Source organism: Asparagus officinalis, chromosome 8, assembly GCF_001876935.1.
Source record: "Asparagus officinalis chromosome 8, Aspof.V1, whole genome shotgun sequence".
In the NCBI taxonomy this organism is placed as follows: domain Eukaryota; kingdom Viridiplantae; phylum Streptophyta; class Magnoliopsida; order Asparagales; family Asparagaceae; genus Asparagus; species Asparagus officinalis.
The window spans coordinates 128,299,725-128,323,887 of NC_033801.1; the positions used below are offsets into that span (position 1 = coordinate 128,299,725).

Sequence of the window (24,163 nt, forward strand, 5' to 3'; positions counted from 1 at the left end):
CATTCTTGATTTTTTTATTCGTTTCTTGATTTTATTCATTTTTCCTTCTCACTTTATTGATCATACTCATTCTTTTGTCAATTCCACTCTCACTTGCACCTATCACACACTATCTTCACTCTCTCAATCTCTTCACAATCATATTCACTCATCAATCTTATTTGTCACGCACACAATATAAGAACCGATTTTATATTTTCTCTTACAAAACACCTTCCTCGTGGAATCGATATCTTTATACTATAACTTGACACGGTTGTGCACTTGCAATCTTTTTGGTACATGTTTATGCCGCATCATTAGCCAAACTAACCTGGACCTAGGTCCAGAGCTCGGTTTGATCCGGTTTTCTAGGCTTTTCCTAGGCCTAAGCTGGACACCCGGTCTGGTCCAGTCCGCGTGCCCAATTGGACAGCCCTAACTCTAGGAGACAACTAAGTCATCAATAGAACCTCCACTCGCCCCCATTGTAAATCTTACTGTAACACCAGGTGAATTCAAGATGGGGGATCAAACCCGGATATTTGAAAATTTCCTTTTGTCAACCATTAGACGGTTCTTGGGCTTAAAAATTTTCTCACGAGAAAACGAATTCTAGCATCTGAAACAAGAAGAAAAATAAGCGAATATTATTCACAAACATTTTTCTAAAAAAGGAAACAACTTAGTAATTCAGTAATAAAGTCATCCTGTCAGTGGTAAAAGAATTGAGAGTTGGTAATGGGAGTGATCAAATTAAACATTGGATAATAAAGATGAGAGCGCAACGTTGCAGGTTTCAAGTTTAACGTTGAATATTGGCGTGCTAAAAATAGAGAGAAGAAATTATATAATTGCTTCCTCTTCTATACTCTTCCAGAATCAAGCATTTCACTAGCTATTAAAACCGTAGAAACCAAGTACTTAGGCTAAACTGATAAGGATAATCAATCAACAAATAAGAATGCCATGTGCTCAAATTTAATCATTATTGAACATATCAAACTTCATACTCATATATTAAGGATAAATTATGAACAAATTCAGCATCCCAAAAGGGAAGTATAAATACAATCACATTACTCTCATATTCATCAACAAATTGGAAAGTACCGAAATCTGATTGTGCTCTTACAGTATCAAGAATTTCTTGCTAAAAAAATGACTGAAACATAACAAATGTCCTCCTAAAAATTAATGGAGCAGGACGTAGACCACCACCAATTTGGTGGGCATTACTAAAAATAGAAACCAAGGCCATGACTTCTTATTGGGAATTTCTACCATCACACCAATGTTCTCTGTTGATGATGCAGGAAGAAACCCCTCTTGGGTATTTAGCAAAAAAAAAAAAAGGGTACAACAGCGTAAATGCCCTCTCCATGGCCACTTTTACCCTCTCCATGGCCACAATATAGTTAAATAAAAGTAACCCGAGGACTTTGTTCCTTCAAAAGATTCTCATTTGTTGCGCTTCTTTGCTTCGCTATAAAGAAATACTCCAAACACTGTAAGGGAGTAACCGAGCATCCCCGTAACTGATACAGGATTCCTAAATATTAGAATTGAGACCACCACTGCAACAGCACCTTTTGCATTGCCAAGAACCTGAAAGAAATAGGTACAGTTTTAGGATTATAGATATGTTAACGTATCTGTGTAATCATGATACATGTTAATATTATCAATATATTCCTTATACCTAATACTATAGCAGAGCTACCAGATCTTATTTTTACCATCTTTCGTTTCAAGGGTTAATTCTGGATACACCGCCTGTAATTTTGCCCAATTGCGGTAGACTACCTGAAGCTTTTTTGACTCCCTGGGTGAATTTTTTGACTCTTTTACCCTCAAGAGGTCAATTTGTCAAGAATCAATTTTGTCACCCTGAGGGTAAAAGAGTCAAAAACATTTCATTCAGGTGTCTATCTGCAACAAAAGAACTACTGGAGGTTTATCCTCAATTGGGCGATAGTACAGGAGGTCTATCCGCAATTAACCCTCTGTTTCAATATGGCAGTAAACTACTGCTTCTTCTACATAGTTCAGTTTCTTCTGTTTCGCATTGAATACAATGTTTAAAATGGTAATGGTCACAAAACAGCAAGGTATAATGGCCGTAAAGTCCTGTTTCTTCTCTTTCACATTGAATACAATGTTTAAAACGTAGAGTATCAGTAAGAAAACAAGTTATCATAGAATGATTCTAGATGCGGTAAACAAGACACTTCTAGTCACGAAAGAGATGCAAATATCAGGAGGAAATATTCATTTTTTCAGCTTTATTAAACCTTGAGGTTGATAAACTTAATGATGGCTAGATGAGCATTTTTACACTTTCGGTGGATACTGGTCAAAAAGAATTTGTCCCCAATTTATGCAGATTGAATATATCCTAAATAATTAGGGTGATGTTTCTTCACATAGAAGATGCGATATATAATCCATAGGAGGTTTGGTGAAAGAAACAAAAGATGTAACAAAAATTGTAGGTTATAGTCCACAAGAAATCAAGATATTAGGCGCTCGCATGAATATTTCTATGCGGCAAAGAAAGATATGATTTGGCCAAAAACGACGAAAATTTTAAGAGTTAAGTCCACGAGAAATCATGATTTAGCCGAAAACAACAAAAATTGTGGGTTATAATCCACAAGAAATTGTGAAGTTTGAAGCTAGCATAAATATTTCTACGCACGAGAGCAAGAAATAATTTGACCAAAAACAACCAAAATTGCATGTTATACTCATGAGAAATCGTGGTTTCACCAAAAAAGACCAAACTGTGGGTTATATTCTACGAAAAATCGTGAATTTGGGAGCTCGCATAAATATTTATATGCAGAAAAACAAGAACTGATTTGGCCAAAAACAACCAAAATTGTGGATTGTAGTCCACGAGACATCGTGAATTTGAGAGCTCTCATAAATATTTCTACGCATTAAATCAATAAGTGATTAGGCTAAAAACGGCAAAAATTGTGGGTTATAGTTCACGAGAAATCATGAGTTTGAGAGCTCGTATAACTATTTCTATGTTGAAAAGCAAGAAACAATTTGGCCAAACGATCAAAATTGTGGTATAGTCCACGAGAAATCATTGTTTGGCAGAAAACGATCAAAATTGTGGGTTATAGTCTACGAGAAATCGTCAATTTGAAGTTTGCATTCATATTTCAATGTAAGATAGTAAGAAGTGATTTGCCAAAAATGGTGAAAATTATGGGTTATAGTCCAAAAGAGAAATTGTGACTTGAAAACAACAAAAATTGTGAATAATAGCCCACAAGAAATCGTGAATTTAGGAGCTCTTATAAATATTTCTATGCGTAAAAACAAGATATAATTTGGCAAACAATGAAAATTGTGGGTTAAAGTCTATGAGAAATTGCGCTCTGGCCGAAAATGACAAAATTGTAAGTTATAGTTCGCTAGAAACCATAAAAGTTTGGAGCTCACATAAATATTTCTTTACAGGAAAGCCATACTAAGTTGATACAAAACGATTGAAGTTGAGGGTTAAAGTCCATGAGAAATCGCGATCTGGTGAAAAACGACCAAAATTGTGGATTATAGTTCATGACACATCATGAATTTGGGAGCTTGCATAAATATTTCTATGAGGGAAAGTAAGCAATAATTTAGCTAAAAATGGCCAAAATTGTGGGCTATATAGTCCATGAGAAATTTGGACGAAAATGACCAAAATTGTGAGCTATAATCTATGAGAAATCGTGAATATGGAAACAGATATAAATATTGCTAAGCAAAAAAGCAAGAAGCCATATGGCTAAAAATGACCAAAATTGTGGACCGTCTTCTATGACAAATTGTGAATTTGAAAGCACACATAAATATTTCTATGTGGAATAAAAAGAATTGATTTGGCAGAAAACAACCAAAGTTATTGGTTATAATCCATGAGAAATGGAGAATTTCGGAGCTCCCATAAATATTTCTATGCGGGAAAGCAATAAATAATTTGGCCGAAAACGATCAAAATAGTGGGTTATAGTTCATGCAAGATCATGAATTTGTGAGATCATGAATTTGAGAGCTTCCTTAAATATTTACGACTAAATTGCACATAAATACTATAAAGTTTCCCATTTTAATGATTAAATACCCCAAGTTGCATTTTGATACAAATAAATACGATAAAGATTCCAAAATTTGCATGCTACTACCATCGATCATGCAAACGTAAAACTTCACCCGAAACTTTCTCTATGATACTTGCATTAACTATTTTTAGAGGTTTTTAACTAATAATAATATTTGTTAAAATTGCTATTAATCAACCAAATTTCTTTCCAAGCTTATCTTAATTATACTTTAAAACAGAGTTGAGGTATTTTTAATGAAAATTATAACAAATATTAATGGTTAGAAAGCTCTAAAATTAGTAAGTTTATAGAGAAACATTCAGGTGAAAATTTCCATGTTAGCATGATCAATGGTAATAACATGCAAAATTTAGAAACTTTATGGCGTTTTTTGTACCAAAATGCAACTTGTGGTATTTGATTGTCAAAACAGGAAACTTTATGTCATTTTTGTGCAATTTACCTTATATTTATGTCTTGGAAAGTAAGAATTGATCTGACCAAAAATGACAAAAATTGTGTTATATTCCATGAGAAATCATGACTAGGCCGAAAAAGATCAACATTGTAGGTTCTAGTCCAAAACAAATCCTAGGATCTTGCATAAATATTTCCGTGCGGAAAACTAAGAAGTGATTTGGCAAATAAAAGGACCCAAATTGTGGATTATAATCCACGAGGAATCGTGAATTTGGGAGCTTGCATAAATATTTCTATGCACAAAATCAAGAAATAAATTTGGCTAAAACAACCAAAACTGTCAGGTTATAGTCCACGAGAAATTGGGGTTTGGCCGAAACATCCAAAATTTTAGGTTGTAGTCCACGAAGAATCGTCAATTTTGAAGTTCGCATAAATATTTTAATGAAAGAATTAATTTAGCAAAAAAGGCAAAAATTGTGGGTTATCGTCCACGAGAAATTGTGATTTGGCTGAAAACAACAAAATTTGTGGGTAAAAGTCCACGAGAAATCGTGAATTTGGAAGGTCACATAAATATTTCTACGCGGGAAAACAATATATAATTTGGCAAAAAAAACAACAAAAATTATGGACTAAAAGTCTACAAGAAATTGTGATATGGTTGAAAACGACAAAATTGTGAATTACAGTTTAGGAGAAACGACGAAATTTAGGAGCTCACATAAATAATTTTATGCAGGAAAGCCATGCTAATTTTGTGAAAAACGATCAAAATTGTGGGTTAGTCCATGAGAAATCGTGATTTGGTGAAAAATGACCAAAATTGTAGGTTACAGTTTACAAGACATCCAAAATTTGGGAGCTCCCATAAACATTTTTATGCGGGAAATTAAGAAATAATTTGGCTAAAAATGACCATAATTGTGGGCTATATAGTCCATGAGAAATTTGGATGAAAACGACCAAAATTGTAGGCTATAGTCTACAAGAAGTCGTGAATATGGAAACTCACATAAATATCTCTAAGCGAAAAGCAAGTGATATAGTGAAAAACTATCAAAATTAAGGAATATTTTACATGACAAATCGTGAATTTGGAAGCTCACATCAATATTTCTATGTGGGAAACCAATAATTTATTCGACAGAAAATGACCAAAATTGTTGGTTATCCACGAGAAATGGAGAATTTGGGAGCTCGCATAAATCTTTCTATTTGGGAAACTAAGCAATAATTTGGCCAAAAATGACCAAAATTGTGTTATAGTCCACGAGAAATCATGAATTGGCCGAAAACTACCAAAATTATGGGTCATATAATCCACGGGAAATCCTAAATTTTGAAGCACAGATAAATATTTCCATGTAGAAAACTAAGTAATTTGGCAAAAAAAGACCAAAATTGGAGATTATAATCCACGAGGAATCGTAAATTTGGGAGCTCGTATAAATATTTCTATGCGCAAAAGCGTTAAATAATTGGCCAAAACGACCAAAATTGTCGGTTGCAGTCCACGAGAAATCGTGAATTTGGGAGATTGCAATAAATACTGCTACACAGGAAATCAATAATTTAGTTTGGCTGAGAGCAACTAGAATTATGGGTTATAATTAACGAGAAATTGTGAATATGGAAAAGCACATGAATATTTCTATGAAGTGATATGGCTAAAAGCGACCAAAATTGTGGGTTATATTCCACAAGAAATCGTGAATTTAGGAGCTCTAATAAATATTTCTATGCTTGAAACCATTTGTTGATTAGGCTAAAATATGACCAACATTGTAGGCTATAGTCCACGAGAAATTGTGAATATGCAAAATTGTGGGTTATAGTCCACAAGAGATCGTGAATTTAGAGGTTGCTTACATATTTATTTGCGACAAAGTAAGAATTGATTTGTCAAAAAAAATTTGTGAGTTATAGTCCACGAGAAATCATGATTTGGCCGATAACGTCCAAAATTGTGGGCTATATTCCATGAGAAATCCTAAATTCGAGAGTTCGAATAAATATTATTGTACGAAAAACAGAAAGCGATTTGGTAAAAAAGACAAGTTGTGAATTATAATCCATAAGAAATTGTGAATTTAGGAGCTCGCATAAATATTTCAATGCACAAAAGCAAGAAATAATTTAGCCAAAATAACAAATTGTGGGTTATAATCATCAAGAAAACGTGATTTGGCCGAAAAGGACCAAAATTGAGGGTTGCCCACGAGAAATCGTCAATTTTGAAGTTTGCTTAAATATTTCAATGTAAGATAGTAAGAAATGATTTGGCCAAATATGGAGAAAATTGTGGGTTATAGTCCAAGAGAATTTATGATTTAGTTGAAAATAACAAAATTTTTGGGTAATAGTCCATGAGAAATCATGAATTTGGGAGCTCACATAATTATTTCTATGTGGAAAAACAAGATATAATCTAGCAAACAACGATAAAAATTGTGGGTTATAAAGTCCACGAGAAATCGTAAAATTTAGGAGCTCATAGAAATAGTACAATGTAAGAAAGCAATACTAATTTGGCCAAAAACAATCGAAATTGTGGGCTGAAGTCCACTAGAAATTGTAATTTGGCAGAAAACAACCAAAATTATGGGTTATAGTTCATGAGATATCGTATCGTGAATTTGGGAGCTCACATAAATATTTCTATGCAGAAAAGTAAGAAATAATTCAGCTAAAAATGACCAAAATTGTGGGCTACATAGTCCACGAGAAATTTAGATGAAAACAACCAAAACTGTGGGCTATAATCCACGAGAAATCGTGAATATGGAAACTCACATAAATAAATATCTCTGAGCAAAAAATCAAATGATATGACCAAAATTACGGACTAGATTCCATGACGAATCGCGAATTTGGAAGCTGACATAAATATTTCTGTGTAGGAAACCAAGAATTTATTTGGCAGAAAACAACAAAAAATATTGGTTATAATCCATGAGAAATCACAAATTAGGGAGTTCGCATAAATTTTGCTATGCGGGAAAGCAAGAAATAATTTGGTTGAAAATGCTGGAAGTTGTGGATTATAGTCCACAAGAGATCGTCAATGTAGAGCTTGCTTAAATATTTATTTACACAAAGGTAAGAATTGATTTGGCAAAAAACGACAAAAGTTATGTTTAAAAGTCCACGAGAAATCATGATTTTGCCAAAAATGACCAAAATGATGGGTTATAATCCACGAAAAAATCCTAAATTCCGGAGCTTGCATTAATATTTCAGTGCGGAAAAGCAAGAAGTGATTTGGCAAAAAGGACCAAAATTGTGGATTATACATTACAAGAAATGTGAATTTTGCTTAAAACAACAAAAAATATGGGTTAATAGTCCACGAGAAATCACGAATTTATGAGCTCACATAAATATTTCTATGCGAGAAAATAACATATAATTTCACAAAAAGATGAAAATTGTTGGTTAAAGTCCACGAAAAATCGCGAATTCGCGATCTGGCTGAAAACATTTTTTTGCAGAAAAGCAATACTAATTTGTCAAAAAAATGATTGAAATTGTAAGTTAAAAGTTTTGAGAAATCGTGATTTCACAAAAAAAGTTCAAAATTATTGGTATAGTCCCGAGACATCTTGAATTTGGGAACTCACATAAATATTCTTATGCAGGAAGGTAAGAAATATTTGAAATATTTGGTTAAAAACGACCAAAATTGTGGGTATAGTCCATGAGATATTGTAATATGGAAACTCACATAAATATATCCTTAGCAGAAAAGCAAGAAGTGACGTGGCTAAACATGACCAAAATTGTGGACTATATTCCATGACAAATTGTGAATTTAGAAGCGCACATAAATAAATAAATATTTCTATGTTGAAAACCAAGTATTGATTTGGTACTAAACCACCAAAATTTTTGGTTATAGTTCACAACAAATCGAGATTTTGGGAACTTGTATAAATATTTCTACGCGGGAAAGCAAAAAATAATTTGGCTGAAAACAATCAAAATTGTGGGTTACAGTCCACGATAAATCGTAAATTTGGAAGCTTGCTTGAATAGTTATCTGTGATAAAGTAAGAATTGGTTTGGCTAAAAACAACAAAATTGTGTTTATAGTCAATGAGAAATCATGATTTGACATAAAACAACAAAATAGTAGGGGTTATAGTCTACGAAAAATCCTAAATTTGGAAACTCGTACAAATATTTGTGTGCGAGAAAGCAAGAAGTGATTTGACAAAAAAGGACCAAAATTGTGGATTATAATCCACAAAAAATCGTGAATTTGGAAGCTCACATAAATATTTCTATGTGCAAAAGCAAGAAATAATTTGGCCAAAATGACCAAAAATTGTGGGTTTGGCCAATAACTATAAAAATTGTGGGTTGTAGTTCACTATAAATCATGAAATTTAAGAGCACATAAATATTTCTTTGCAAGAAACAATACTAATTTGGCAAAAAAACAATCTAAATTGTGGGTAGAAATCCATGAGAAATTGTGATTTGGCGCAAAATGTCCAAAATTGTAGGTTATAGTTCACAAGACATCATGCATTTGGGAGCTCGCATAAATATTTCTACGTGACAAAGCACAAAATAATTTGGCTAAAAAGGACTAAAATTATGGGTTGTAATCCGCGTGACATCATGAATTTGGGAGTTTGCTTAAATATTTATATGCAAGGAAGTAAAAATTGATTTGTCCAAAAATGACGAAAATTGTGTTATAATCCATGAAAAATTATGATTTGGCTGAAAACGACCAAAATCAAGGAATCCTAAATTTGGAAGCGTGCATAAATATTTCTGTGCGAAAACCAAGTGATTTTGGCAAAAAATATCAATATTGTGGAGAATATAATCCACGAGAAATCTTGAATTTAGGAGCTCACATAAATATTTATATGCGGAAAAGCAAAAAACAAATTGGCCAAAACAACCAAAATCGTGGGTTGAGTCCACAAGGATTCATGGTTTCGCTGAAAATGACCAAAATTGTGGATTCTCGTCCACAAGAAATCATCAATTTAAATTTTGCATAAATATTTCAATGTAAGAAAGTAACAAGTGATTTGGCCCAAAACAGCGAAAATTGTGGATCATAGTCCATGAGAAATTGTGATTTGATTGAAAACAATAAAAACTGTGGGTTATAGTCCACGAGAAATTATGAATTTGGGAGCTCGCATAAATATTCCCATGGAAAAATAAGATATAATTTTGTAAAAAAAAGACAAATTGTGGGTTAAAGTCCACAAGAAATCGTGATTTGGATAAAAACGACCATAATTGTTATAGCTCACGAGAAATCATGATATTTAGGAGCTCAAATAAATACTTCTTTGCAGGAAATCAATACTATAATTTGGCAAGAAACAATCGAATTGTGAGTTAGAAGTCCACAATAAATCATGATTTGACGAAAAATGATCAAAATTGTGGGTTATAGTTCTCGAGACATTGTGAGTTTAGGAGCTCGCATAAATATTTATACGTGAGAAAGTAAAATAATTTGGCAAAAAAAGACTAAACTATTGTGCTATATAGTCCATGAGAAATTTGGAAGAAAACAACCAAAATTATGGACTATAGTCCACAAGAAATTGTGAATATGGAAAGTCACATAAATATTTGTTGGTGGAAAAGCAAGAAGTCATACGGAAAGTCACATAAATATTCGTAAGCGAAAAACAAGTTATATGGCTGAAATTGGTCAAAATTGATTTAGGCATAAAACAACCAAAATTGTTGGTTATAGTTCACGAGATATCGAGAAATTGGAAGCTCGCATAAATATTTCTATGTGGGAAAGCAGGAAACAATTTGGCTGAAAAGAACCAAAACGTGGGTTATACTTCACAAGAGATGGTGAATTTAGGTGCTTTCTTAAATAATTATTTGTGGGAAAGTAAAAGTTGATTTGGCCAAAACAACAAAAATTGTGTTATAGTCCACGAGAAATCCTGAATTCAGGAGCTTGCATAAATATTTTTGTGCATAAAAGCAAGAAGTGATTTGGCAAAAAAGGACCAAAATTGTGGATTAATATTCACAAGAAATCGTGAATTTGGGAGCTTGCATAAATATTTCTATGCGGAAAAATAAGTGAGTTGGCCAAAAATGACCAAAATTGTGGGTTATAGTCCACAAGTAAACGTGAACTTGAGAGCTTGCATAAGTATTTCTATAAGGAAACACAAGTACTTGATTTGGTTGAAAAACCACCATAACTATGGGTTATAGTTTATGAGAAATTGTGAATATGGAAACTCACATAAATATTTCTATGAAGCGATATGGCTTAAAACGACCAAAATTATGAGTTATATTCCATAAGAAATCGTGACTTTGGGAGCTCTCATAAATATTTCTATGCGAGAAACCATGAAATTGATTTGGATGAAAACAACCAAAACTATTGGTTAGTCTACGAGGAATCGAGAGATTAGGAGCTCGCATAAATATACCTATGCGGGAAAGCAAGAAATAACTTGGCAAAAAAGACCAAAATTGTATGTTGTAATCCAAGATAAATCATATAGCTGAAAATAGCCAAAATCGTGGGATATAATCTACGAGAAAGTCATCACTTTGGGAGTTTGCATAAATATTTCTATGCGAGAAAGCAAGAATTGATATATCTGAAAATGACCAAAATTACGGGTTGTAGTCCACAGGAAATCAAGAGCTTGGGAGTTCGCATAAATATTTCTATGCAAAGTAAATAAATAAATTGGCCAAAAATAATAAAAAATTGTCGGCTATCCACGAACAATTTGACTGAGAACGACCAAAATTATGGGCTATAGTCCATGAGAAATCGTGAATATGGAAACTCACATACATATTTCTATGCAGAAGAGCAAGAAAGTGACATGGCTTAAAATGACCAAAAATGGTGGGTGAGATTTCATGATAAATCGTGAATTTGGGAGCTCACATAAATATTTATATGTGGGAAACCAAAAGTTGACTGAAACGAGCAAATTTGTTGGTTATAGACCACAATAAATTGAGAATTTAAGAGCTCGCATAGATATTTCTATGTGGTAGAGCAAAAATTAATTTGGTCGAAAAAGACCAAAATTATGGGTTATATAGTTCACGAGAAATAAGGAAATTGGGAGCTCGCATAAATATTTCTATGGTAAATAAATATATAATTTAGATGATGAAATTTATGAGTTAAAGTCCACAATAAATTGTTATTTAGCCGAAAGCAATAAAAATTGTGGATTATAATCCACAAGAAGTCATTAATTTCAAAGCTCATATAAATATTTCCATGCATGAAAGCAAGAAATAATTTGGCCAAAAACGAATGAAATCGTGGGTTATGGTTCACGAGAATCATTATTTGGCCAAAGATCAAAACTCTGGGTTGTACTTTACGAAAAAACGTGAGTTTCGCAGTGTGCATAAATATTTCTATGATAAAAACACGAAGTGATTTGGCTAAGAATGAACAAATTGTAGTCCAATAGATACCGTGAATTTGGCAACTCACATAAATATTTCTATGCGATAAATCAACAAGTGTTTAGGCCAAAAATGACCAAAATTGTGGACTGTAGTCATGAGAAATTATGAATTTAGAAGCTCATAGAAATATTTCTATGTGGAAAAGTAACTTGGCTAAAACGACCAAAATTGTGGGTTTTGGTCCACGAGAAAGCGTGGTTTAGCTGAAACAATCAAAATTGTGGGTTGTAGCGCAGGAAAAATCGTCAATTTTGAAGTTAGCATACATATTTAATGTAAGAAAGTAAGAAGTGATTTGGGAAAAAACAATTGTGGGCAATGGTCTACGAGAAATCGTAATTTGGTTGAAAAGAACATAAATTGCGGATTATAGTCCACAAGAAATCACGAATTTGGAAGCTCACGTCAATATTTCTATACAGAAAAATGAGATATAATTTCGCATAAAAACAATGAAAATTGGGGGGTTTAGTCCACAAGAAATTGTGATTGGCCGAAATTTAGAGCCTCACATAAAAATGTCTTTGCAGGAAAGCAATAACTAATTTGGCAAAAAACAATCGAACTTGTGGGTTAAAGTCCATGAGAAATCGTGATTTGTCGAAAACGACCAAAACTTTGGGTTTTATTCCACAAGAAATAGTCAATTTGGAACCTCGCATAGGACCTCGCATAACTATTTCTATGCGAGAAAAGAAATAATTTGGTTAAAAATGACCAAAATTATGGGCTATATAATCCATGAGGAAAAAAAACCAAAATTGTGCGTTGTAGCCCACAAGAAATCAGGTATATGAAAACTCACAAAAATATTTCTATGCAAAAAAGCAAGTAATACAGCTAAAAATAACCAAAATTATAGGTTATATTCTACGAAAAATCGTGAATATGGGAGCTCACATAAATATTTCAATGGAGGAAAGCAAGAATTAATTTGGCTGAAAACGACCAAAATCATTGATTATAATTTATGAGAAACCGCGACTTTTGGAAGCTCACATAAATATTTCTATGCGTAAAAGCAAGAAATAATTTGGTTAAAAATGACCAAAATTATAAGTTATAGTTCACAAGAAATCGTGAATTTGGGAGATTGCATAAATAGTTATATGTAGGAAAGCAAGAACTGATTTGGCCAAAAATGACAAAAATTGTGTTATAGTCCAAACCCACGAGAAAATGTGATTTAGCCAAACACCACCACAATTATGGCGAGAAATCATGATTTTGGAACTCGTATAAATTTTCTATGTGAAAAAGTAAGAAGTGCTAGCAAAAAATGACCAAAAATTATGGATTATAATCAGAAACTAGTAGTGAATTTGGAAGCTTGCATAAATATTTCTATGCGGAAAAACAAGAAGTGGTTTCACCAAAAATGACCAAAATTGTGGGTTATAGCCCACAAAAATTTGTAAATTTAGGAGCTCGCATAAATATTTATATGCGTGAAAGAAAGAATTGACTTGGCTGAAACAACCAAAATTGTAGGTTATAGTCCACAAGAAACTGAGAATTAGGGAGCTCGCAAAAATATTTCTATGCGGCAAAGCAAAAATAATTTGGTTAAAAACCAAAATTGTGGGTTGTAATCCACGAGAAATTGTGATTCGGCCAAAAATGACCAAAATTGTGGATTATATATAGTTCATGAGAAATCGTGATTATGGAATCTAGCATAAATATTTCTCTGTGGAAGAGCAAGAAGTGAAATGGCCAAAAAGGACCAAAATCATGGTTATATTCAACGAGAAATCGAGAATTTAGGAGATCGCATAAATATTTCTATGTGGTAAAGCAAGCAATAATATGTCGAAAATGAATTGTGGATTATAGTTCACAAGAAATTATGATTATGGAATCGAGCATAAATATTTCTCTATGGAAGAGCCAAAAGTGAAATGGCTAAAAATGACCAAAATTGTTTGTTATATACAACGAGAACTCAAGAATTGAGGAGCTCGCATAAATATTTCGATGCGGTAAACCAAGAAATAATTTGGCCAAAAAATGACCAAAATTTGTAAGCTATAATCCACGAGAAATCGTGATTTAGCTGAAAACAACCAATATTGTAGGTTAACCCATCAGAAATTGTGAATTTGGAAGCTTATAAATATTTCTATGCGGAGAAGCAAGAAATGACATGACCAAAACGAACAAAACTGTGGGTTATAATCAATGAGAAATGATTTAGCCAAAAAAAGGAAAACTATAGGATGTAGTTTGCGAGAAATTGTGAACTTGGGAGCTTGCATAAATATTCCTATAAGCGAAAGCAAGATATAATTTGGCCGAAAACTACTAAAATTGTGGGTAGTCCATGAGAAATCGTGAATTCGGGACCTTACATAAATATTTGTGGGTAAGTACGAACTGATTTGACCAAAAACAATGAAATTTGTGCAATTTAATCCATAAAAAATCATGATTTGACTGAAAACAACCAAAATTGTGGGTTATATATAATGTTTTAAAAAGCATCTGCCTAGCCTAGCTAGGCGTACACCTAGACCTAGGTGGTACCTAGGCTACCCGCCTAGCGCCTAAGCGATACCTAGGTTACCCGCCTAGGTCTTGGAAGCAACTAGGGGACCTTAGTATGCTTATGTGGACTGCATCCTTTGTCTTGATAGCGATTTCCCATGTCTCCACATCCTCCAAACACCTCCAACCTCTATATGAACACCTATCTCCTACGACCTTCAACAAAACCTCCTTCACAACTTAAACGAAAAAAGAAATCTGCTTAGGCGCCAGCCTGACACCTAAGCTTTCTATAACATTGGCATTTTTACTTTACTTAAAAAATAAAAAATAGGAAAACTGGTTAGGCTCCGCCTAAGCCGCCTAGCGCATTTTGTAACATTCGTTATATAGTTCACGAGAAATCGTGAATTTGAGAGCTCGCAAAAAATATTTCTATGCAGGAAAGCAAGATATAATTTAGCCAAAAGGGCAATAATTAGGGGTTAAAGTCCACTAGAAGCCATGATATAGCCGAAAACAACCAAAATCGTGGGTGATAATCGATAAAAATCATGAATGTAGGAGCTTGCCTAAATATTTCAACACCTAATTCCCCAGCGTCCTGCAAATTCACACATTACTAGATCTAAATCAATCTACAGACAAATTAATTCAAAATCAAATCATTACCAATGATGAGATTCACATCACAAGAAATAATACACACATCAATCATCATCACCAGTCTCTGGTAGAACTCTCATCACCTCACCACTATAAATCGTGAATTTTGGTGCTTACATAGATATTTTATGCGTGAAAACAAGAAGTAATTTGGCAAAAAATGATCAAGATTGTGGATGAAGTCCACGAGAAATCGAGAAACTTCAGATCTTGCACACACAAACACACACATATTATATATATACATATAGAAAAGCAAGAAGTGATCTGGCCAAAAACAATCAAACTTGTGGGCTATATAATCCACAAGAATCCTTGAATTTGGCCAAAACCGATCAAACTTGTGATTGTAGTCCACAATTGATTGTGGATTTGGGAGTTCACATAAATTTCTACGCAAGACAAGAAATGATTTGGCTGAGTCAAACTATTCCTCAATTACATGTTTAGCGATCTTTTTTCTTAATTTATTTTCTATATTTATGAATTTTATATATTTTAACATATGATAAATAATAAATATGTATTAAAAATTCAAAAAAGCATAATTCCACATAATGTGATTAATTGGCGGGCAACCCCATTAATTGTTAACCACCACCGGAACCTAGGTTGCACAGGTACAAGTACGGGTATGGACACGGGTACGGGTACGGGACACGGGACACGGCAAATTTGTAAAAAGTAGGGTACGGGGACACGGCTCATATATATATACCTTAAAATTATAAAGTAAACTCATTTGAAAATTTGACTTTATATTCCACATAAGCATCAAAAAAGAATAAATAAATACGTACGTATATGCATACATACATATACACTTACCTATTTAAATATGAGAACACGTCTTCCATTCTTAGCATTGCCATTAATTTTGAAGAAAAGACAAAAGCAAATAGTCAAGCACCCATGTGAATGGTGATGTCATGTTCCACTAACAAATTTAAAACTAAGAAAATAAGAGAGAGAGTCTTCTTCTTCCTTGCATCTAAACCCATTTTCCTCTGCTCCAAAACTCTCGTGTCCCCTCCGTTTGGGTGCGGAAACGTACCCAAACCGCACCCGACACGGGTACGGCGCCAAAATTGCCGTGTCGGGGTATCATAGACTAGAATGCACATATAATAAAACCGTGTTTTTGAAAACTGATAACCATAGAGCACAAGCGAATTAGAAATAATACTACTTGCATTAAAAAAATTGATCAGACCTAGGGAAGTTGGTTACAAGCTAAATCTTGGTTAGATTATACTACAAGACACAAAAATATGGGGTTCATAGAAACTCATAGTTTCTAACTGCAATTCTCAAGGACACCACATTCTTGTGTCTTGTAGTACACGAGTAGAATAACTCTCACAGACATCAATACTCCTATAAGATTTGACCATGGTATTGGATAATTGGATATGGATTTCCTACCATGGCCATAACTTCAGCTATTCATGCATAGAGTTAATGCATGTCTCTTTCTGTTTCTGAGCATTACAAAGTTTGTGCAAGTATAGTAGTCAAAACATACTCAGGATATCGCGCACTCTTCATTCCTAATTTCTTATATATGCATGAAATTGTTGATGACATGAAAAATACTACCCATGCTAGTTTCCCTTAAAGATGCTTCATCAATGCTGCACCTGATCTTGTGTAGTTATCTTCATGGAGACATCCAATAAATTTTACAAATGACAAGGATAACAATCTCATGAATTCATTATTAATTGTTAAATTGATTAGAATTAACCAATAAACTTCTTTTGGAGCTAATATCTGAAAATACAATTCTATCTATACAAAATCATGGGGTATGAATATATGTGTAGTGTTTCTGTCTTAATTTTATAATAATCGTTTATGGCAACCAGACATGATACTGATAAAGAGAAAAATATCACATCGGAATGTCTGAAAGTATATACCTGTAGAGTCAAAGCACTGGTGTGCTTGGTGACCAAGAAATTGGTCAGATTCACGAAGTAAGCCAATGCAGAATTAAATAGGAGGTACCATATAATTTTGATATCTTCTCTACCAAGTGCCAGTGTGATGGCTATCACATTTTCCTCCATATAAAGTGTTGCAGGGAGTAAGAAAATAACTGCTATAGGAGCCATATATAGAAGAAGATTCATTGAGTTGAGCTTCTCCCTGATAACACATAAAAACAGTAACATAGAAACTTAGGAGAGATTCACCCACTAAAACAAGTCAATACAAAGTTTGAATTGATATTAGTTGCAAAAACATACGGTCAAAGTTCAAACTCATGGATAGCCCCAAAAGGCTTCAACAGAATATATTCAGTTAATTAGTAAATGAAAACATGACTTGGAAGATTTATTAGTCACCAACAGAACAAAACATTCTCATACTGTGTGAAGAATTTTATGTAGATAGGAAATCTAAACAGAAACGAAGACACTTTAGTGGAGATTTGTCCAGCAAAAACAGCACTCTACAACTCTTGATTGATGACCGTTTCAAAATAATAATCAAAATAATGTGAAGTGCAAATGAAGCTAATGCATGGTAAATAATTTTAGGCCATCTGTCAATAGTAGATACAATGGAACAGAAGATATTTAGCTTGGAGGACAGGGAAATAAACGAAAGACTTTTCTTGGATATATAAAAGTTACCCATCAGATGACAACAAGATCCCTTGCACCACGGTCTTGAGTGCCCTGGCAGCAGTTGCACTAACACACATGATAAAACCAAATAAATGGAAACTTGGCTCTCCCTGCACAAGAAAAGAAATGAGATGTTAAAAACATGGGAACCTTCCATCTAGTATTTAGGAATAAGTACTAGGTAGAACTTGTGGAAATCAGGAGAAATACAAACCAAGACCAAGAGACCCAATAGACACTTCATAAAGCAAAACTATGTCCTTTTTGCTTTTTAAATCTTAAATACGGACCCACCCCCTCCCCCCCCCCAAAGAAAAAAAAGAGAAATAAAATCCCTCCACCAACAAGTATAAGATTTATAACGCTGGCCGAGTCTTGATTTCGAATATTTTCCAGTCAAGTTTTGAAAATGATTGCCTAGAATCCCACATTAAATTAGCTACCGATCGAAGTAGCATCATTTTAAAGATAAACAGAAGAAGAAACCACAGAAATCAATGATGTATCATAGCATATCGTTCCCTGAACTCCCTACTATATAGTTGGCAGTACAAAATAAGTCATTGATCTACAAATAGTGATGATGTTTCTTTTCAATTTATTGAAACTTGCTGTGTCTACCAACTCACATTCCCTTTCAACTGGTTATCTCTCTGGGGGGAAAACGTACAACATAACAAACAATCAGCATAATATGATTTTGCTTATCAGAAAAATAAATAAATAAATAAAATCATTTAACATTGTATCGAGATTTTTTTTAATAGAGTCGAAAGGAACTGTCAACAAAACAATTCACAGAATTCGCAAGGAAACTGGAATTTCGCTTCCAATGTCCACCATTAGCTTCTATCCCGCATCAATGTTCACAATCTATGCAAACCCATCTCCCTCTTCCATTAGCTATCCTCCTAAGATAAATAATAGAACAAATTTTCACTGTAGACCCAAATGAACTTTTAATTACCAAAATCGACTGTTTTTTTTTTAATTATCAAAATCGACCTGTTTTATGCCACGTAGGCTTAATCTCGTTTCCTAATTAGTCGGGGTTGCCAACCCCGACTGTTTAGGAGTTGTTAAACCCTAATTAGAAGCCTTAAAACCCGATTTGTAATACCCTAAACAGTCGGGGTTGGCAACCCCGACTAATTAGGAAACGGGATTAAGCTTACGTGGCATAAAACGGGTCGATTTTGGTAATTAAAAAAAAACGGTCGATTTTGATAATTAAAAGCTCATTTGGGTCTACAGTGAAAATTTGTTCTAAATAATAATAAACTTATTTGCATCGAACCCAAATTTGCTATTCCCTTTACATTATCTACCTACATAAAGACTTGTGTATAAAAACACAACAAGAAGGTTAATCAAACAAGAATAAATCACAACCACTAACAAAGGTCAGATTTTTCTTAAGAAATTGCAATCTGAGCAACCCACATTCTCTCTCCGCCGGCTACCAGACCTAAAAAGATCCAATCTTTTTCAACGAAAAGACTTCAACCCTACATAAAGAAAGGCCCGGGCCCGAACTCACCCCGCTGGCGATGATGACCCCGGTGACGACCGGCACCAGCGTCAGGTAGGTGACCCAGCCCTCCCTCCTCGTCGTCATCAGGTACGCGAACACGGCCGTGAAGAAGGGCGTGGTGGCCCCCACCGCCTGGTTGAACGAGACGCCGAGTACCCTTCAAGGCGGAGACGTTCCCCCCGACCACGGACGCGCAGAAGATGAGGCTCAGCCGGCGATCTTCACGAGCTGGGCCCGCGACCTCACGTGCTGCATTCGGGACACCCTGAGCCAGGCGATGCGGCGTAGCTGAGGAGGGAGCAGGCGACATGTGGCACATCGTGAGGAAGATGGGGTACCTGAGCCGTAGCTGGAGAGGAGGTACTTGTGAGGAGGAGGACGCCGATGTTGGAGGAAGTAGCCACGAGGTTATGAGGAAGACGGTGAAGAGGCGGGTCGAGGTGAGGGAGGGGGCTTGGCTGATGATGTTGCCCCCCTTCGCGCTCGCGCTGGCGGCGGCGTTCATGTGTGGCGGGATCTGGGATTTTTTTTTTTTTTTTTTTTTGGGGGGGGGGGGGTTGGGGGCCGATTAGGGTTTCTGGGGATCAGGGTGTTTTGATTGGCTAATTAAAAGGGGAATTGGAATCTTGGGAAAGGATCTCTCATGGGTTAAAAGTCTTAAAGAGGGGGGGAGCTTTGGAGGGGAGAAAGAGAACGGGAGGAGGAGCGTGGACTTTGGGACTTTAGAGAGAGAGAGATCCGTGGATTTTTAAATGCTTGCTATTTACTATTTATTAATGGGTTTTTTTGAATTAAAAGATGTCTCTATTCTTAATGAGTCTACAATAATTTTTAGAGATGCCAAACAAACCCATGTGGCATGCAACATAATAATTGTATTAGGAAAATTATCATCTAGAACTTAAAACTGGAACTGTGACAATTTTTGGGATAAATTTTTAAGGTGTTAGTCACATAGAACTAGGAAATGAGATATTTTTTTATAGTGTTAGTCAAGTAGAACTTTTGTAGAACTAGAACTGTATTATTTTTTTGGTGAGTTAGTCAAGTAGAATTCTACTAGAATTAGAATTGGGATAATTAGTCATAATTATCCCACAAATTATACTACATATATATATAATCATAAGTTCTCATCTCTCAAATTATCCCACACATTGGAAAGAATACAATTGGGAAAAAAAAAGTGAAACGACACCTCCCTCCCTCTTGGTTAGTTTCTCCGTCTAGAAAATTTCTCTGCCATGAAGTTAATCATCCGTTCATTTTTCTGTCTTTACTTTGTTTTTGTGATGATTAGATCTTTTATTTATTATCTTCAAGATGTATTACTTTTATTGATAGCTTTTATTATTATCTTCAAAATGTATTACTTTTATGTTTTTTTTTATAAGTTAGAAAGCAACTTTACGATCACATTGATGATTAGATGTTGAATGGTTAACGGTGATATCTATTATTATTAAATCGGCTCAGTAAAGATCACATTGATGATTAGATGTTGAATGGTTAACGGTGATATCTATTATTATTAAATCGGCTCAGTAAATTGATTGGGATATTTATAGTTCATCTGTCGATCAAAATCGGCTCAGTAAATTGATTGGGATATTTATAGTTCATCTGTCGATCATCTATTTAGCGGCCATGGAAGATTCCTGTGTGCATTTCATTTATTTGCTGATTTGGTTTTAGCGATCATGATGAGATTGGTCCAAAGGGTTAATGGCTGAAAAATGCATATTTTTCTTTCTTTATGATGTTATGAGATTTGAATTTCGACATTTATGATCCTTCACTAGAAGCTCCACGAAATGTTGCTGATGCAGACGATGACTCCGATAAAGAAGACGAGTTACAGAATCAACGAGCAGTTGTAGGAGCTTTGAGAAATTCTATGGCAGATACCATGTGGGATGATAGAAGCCATGTAGGATGATGGAAGTCGAGTCACTCTAGAGATTTAGATTTTTTATTTATTTGTAAATTATTTTTATTATTTGAGATGAATAGTGATGCTTTATTGCATTATATTTTATAGTTATTACTAGAATTTGCTTATCAATATTATATTATTTTTAATATACAATTATTAACCCACCATTACCCCCACCAAATTATCCTACCAAATTATGCAACTTCATAATATTATCCATCATTATCCTACCAAATTATCCTACCAAATTATCCCACTTTAAGAATTACCCATCATTTTTCCACTAAATTATCCCAATGTCAAAATATTATCCCACTTTACCAATTATCCCAGTTCAACTTAAAAATTTCTAGGTGACTAACCCCTCCTAAGTGCCCTTGGATTGTTGGATCCCGGGATTCGTGCACGGATCCGAGGGTTGTCATCGTTTAGGCGCAAGTTTAATGTTGTGGGTCGTCCCCACCAGATGCTTTTCGTCCGTTTCCATGCATTTTTGCAATTTGCATTGGAAAATTTTACCCGCAAGTTAAAAATCGTGGAATTTTTTTAGCAAGCACGTTGTTTATTTATCATTTTCATACGCAGATTTAACATCGCCTGCATAGAATAAATGCATGAAATATGATTTCCTAGAATTATGTTGATTTCAACCGGATTTGTGAATATCCTCAACGAAATTCATATACAATGAAATAAATTTTGATTGGATTTCATCCCTCATGCAAATCCTTTTCATTATCTATCACAAATAAAAATGACTTTAATTATGGTTTTTTTTGAAAGTCGTTACATGCATCAAGATTAATCCACAAACCAAACTGGAATTTGCATTTGTGTTATTGGTTTGAGATTTAGCATTTCCATTTAGATATAGTGTTATTAGCTAAAACTCCGATTAATACTAATTTTCCAATTTTGAACCTACTATATATAATACAACCGGTACGTTGGGATTATATCTTTGATTCCTTGTAAACTTCATGAGAGTTAGAGAGGATTAGAGGTCTGTCATGGTTACTAGATTGGGTCTCATTATTAATATGAAGTTTATATTCTATTCTACTTAGGAAATTAGGTTAGGCAAATCTATCACATGTGGTTACAAAGGAAGTTATCAAAATTGATGTGGAGGGAACCAAACGCTCGTTTCATATTTTTGTTTTTCTTTTTAAGATTTTCTAGCACCTTGCCCGCGCGTTGCACGGCTGATCATGTTTTACGAGGATTTATTTTTCCGAGTGCATATTACCTCAATTTTTTATTTATCTTTACACCTTTCAACATTTTTTATGGTTGACTTGATATGGGTTTATAAGGGATCTAGGTTTCTGTTTCCTCCCCTACAAGCCAGCTTTTAGGGTAAGTTTGTTTGAGACTATCTAAGGGCCTGTTTGTTTGTACTGAAGTAATTATGAAGTAGCTGAAGTAAAAGAAGTAGATGTTACTTCTGCTACTTTCAAACAAAAAAGTGTGTTTGGTTCTTTGAAAAACTTACTTCCAATACTTCCTTAAACGCTTATGTGGCACCTACGTGTCATCCTTACTTTCAAAATATTTTTCCAATCCTCAATGCTTAGAAGTAGCTCGGAAGTAGTTGAAATGCATATTAATTAGGAAATAAATAAAATTTTTATTAATATTTCCTTTATTAGTTACTTCTAACAACTTTTTATTGATAAAATTACTTCCTAGTAATATTTCCAAATGTTATCCCTTTATTAGTTACTTCTAACAACTTTTTATTGATAAAATTACTTCCTAGTAATATTTCCAAATGTTATCCAAACAAAAAAAGTAAATGAAGACTTTTTATTGATAAAATTACTTCCTAGTAATATTTCCAAATGTTATCCAAACAAAAAAAGTAAATGAAGATGAAAAAGTTCTACTTCCATTACTTCTAAAAATATATGAAAAAAAAAATCTATTTCCACTACTTCCTACTTCATAGTTTTGAAAGTTACTTCTATAACCTATTTTTTACTTCCAATACTTCCATTATCCAAACAGCCCCTTAATGCGAAGCCAAAGGGGTAACGCGGGATTGCAGTGTTCGAGGAGGCTAGACTAATGCAAAGGCAACCCGTGTGGACACGGGGATCGGAAGCGTGGTGGTATGTAAGAGTTTATTTAGTCCCACATCGTTTATTTTAAAATTTGAAATTCAAGTTAACCACCCATTCCTTCTTTGTAATATTCTAAATAAAAAAGAAAAAAAAGAGAAGAGAAGAGAAGAAAAGCTTTCCAACTACATAAGTGTGAATAAATTTTATTTTAAATTTTCAAATTCAAAATTAGGAGTGACATATTTTTTTGTTGAGATGTAATGCTAATAGTAAGCCACAATGTCTTTTTATATATAAAGGATTATTCAAGTTACTTCTTTTTCTATCACTACTGGAAACATGACTTTTAGCGACGGACAAATCCGTCGCTAAAAGGTGAAAATCCATCGCTAAAACTTTTAGCAACGGAAAAAAATAAATTCCGTCGCCAAAATATTGTCCGTACATTGAGGGTAGCTAAAATCACTTTTAGCGATGGATTTTTCGTCGCTAAAATTCAGCGACGGAATATTATCGACGGTTTTTTCGTCGTCGTATTTTTTAAAAAATAAAAATAAAAAAATATTAGTGACAAAAATTCCATCGCTATTATAGCTTTTAGCGACGGAATTTCTGTCGCTAAAGGTTGTATTTATTATTAAAATTCTTTTTCTGTATCCGTTTTTCGTTGCTAAATATATAAAAATCCGTCGCTAAAAATGTTATTAGGGACGGAATATCCGTCACTAAAAGTTATATTTATTATTTTTAAATTTTCCCCGTGTCCGTTTTCCATTGCTAAATATATATTTAACGACGAAAAACCCGTCGCTAATAATAACCACTATTTTTTTTTAAATATTTTAAAAATAAAAAAAACCTATATA

The 24,163-nt window shown here is 34.0% G+C and overlaps 1 pseudogene; it reads right to left on the reverse strand.

Moving 5' to 3' along the window:
• On the reverse strand, positions 978-19,828 carry LOC109820485 (annotated as a pseudogene).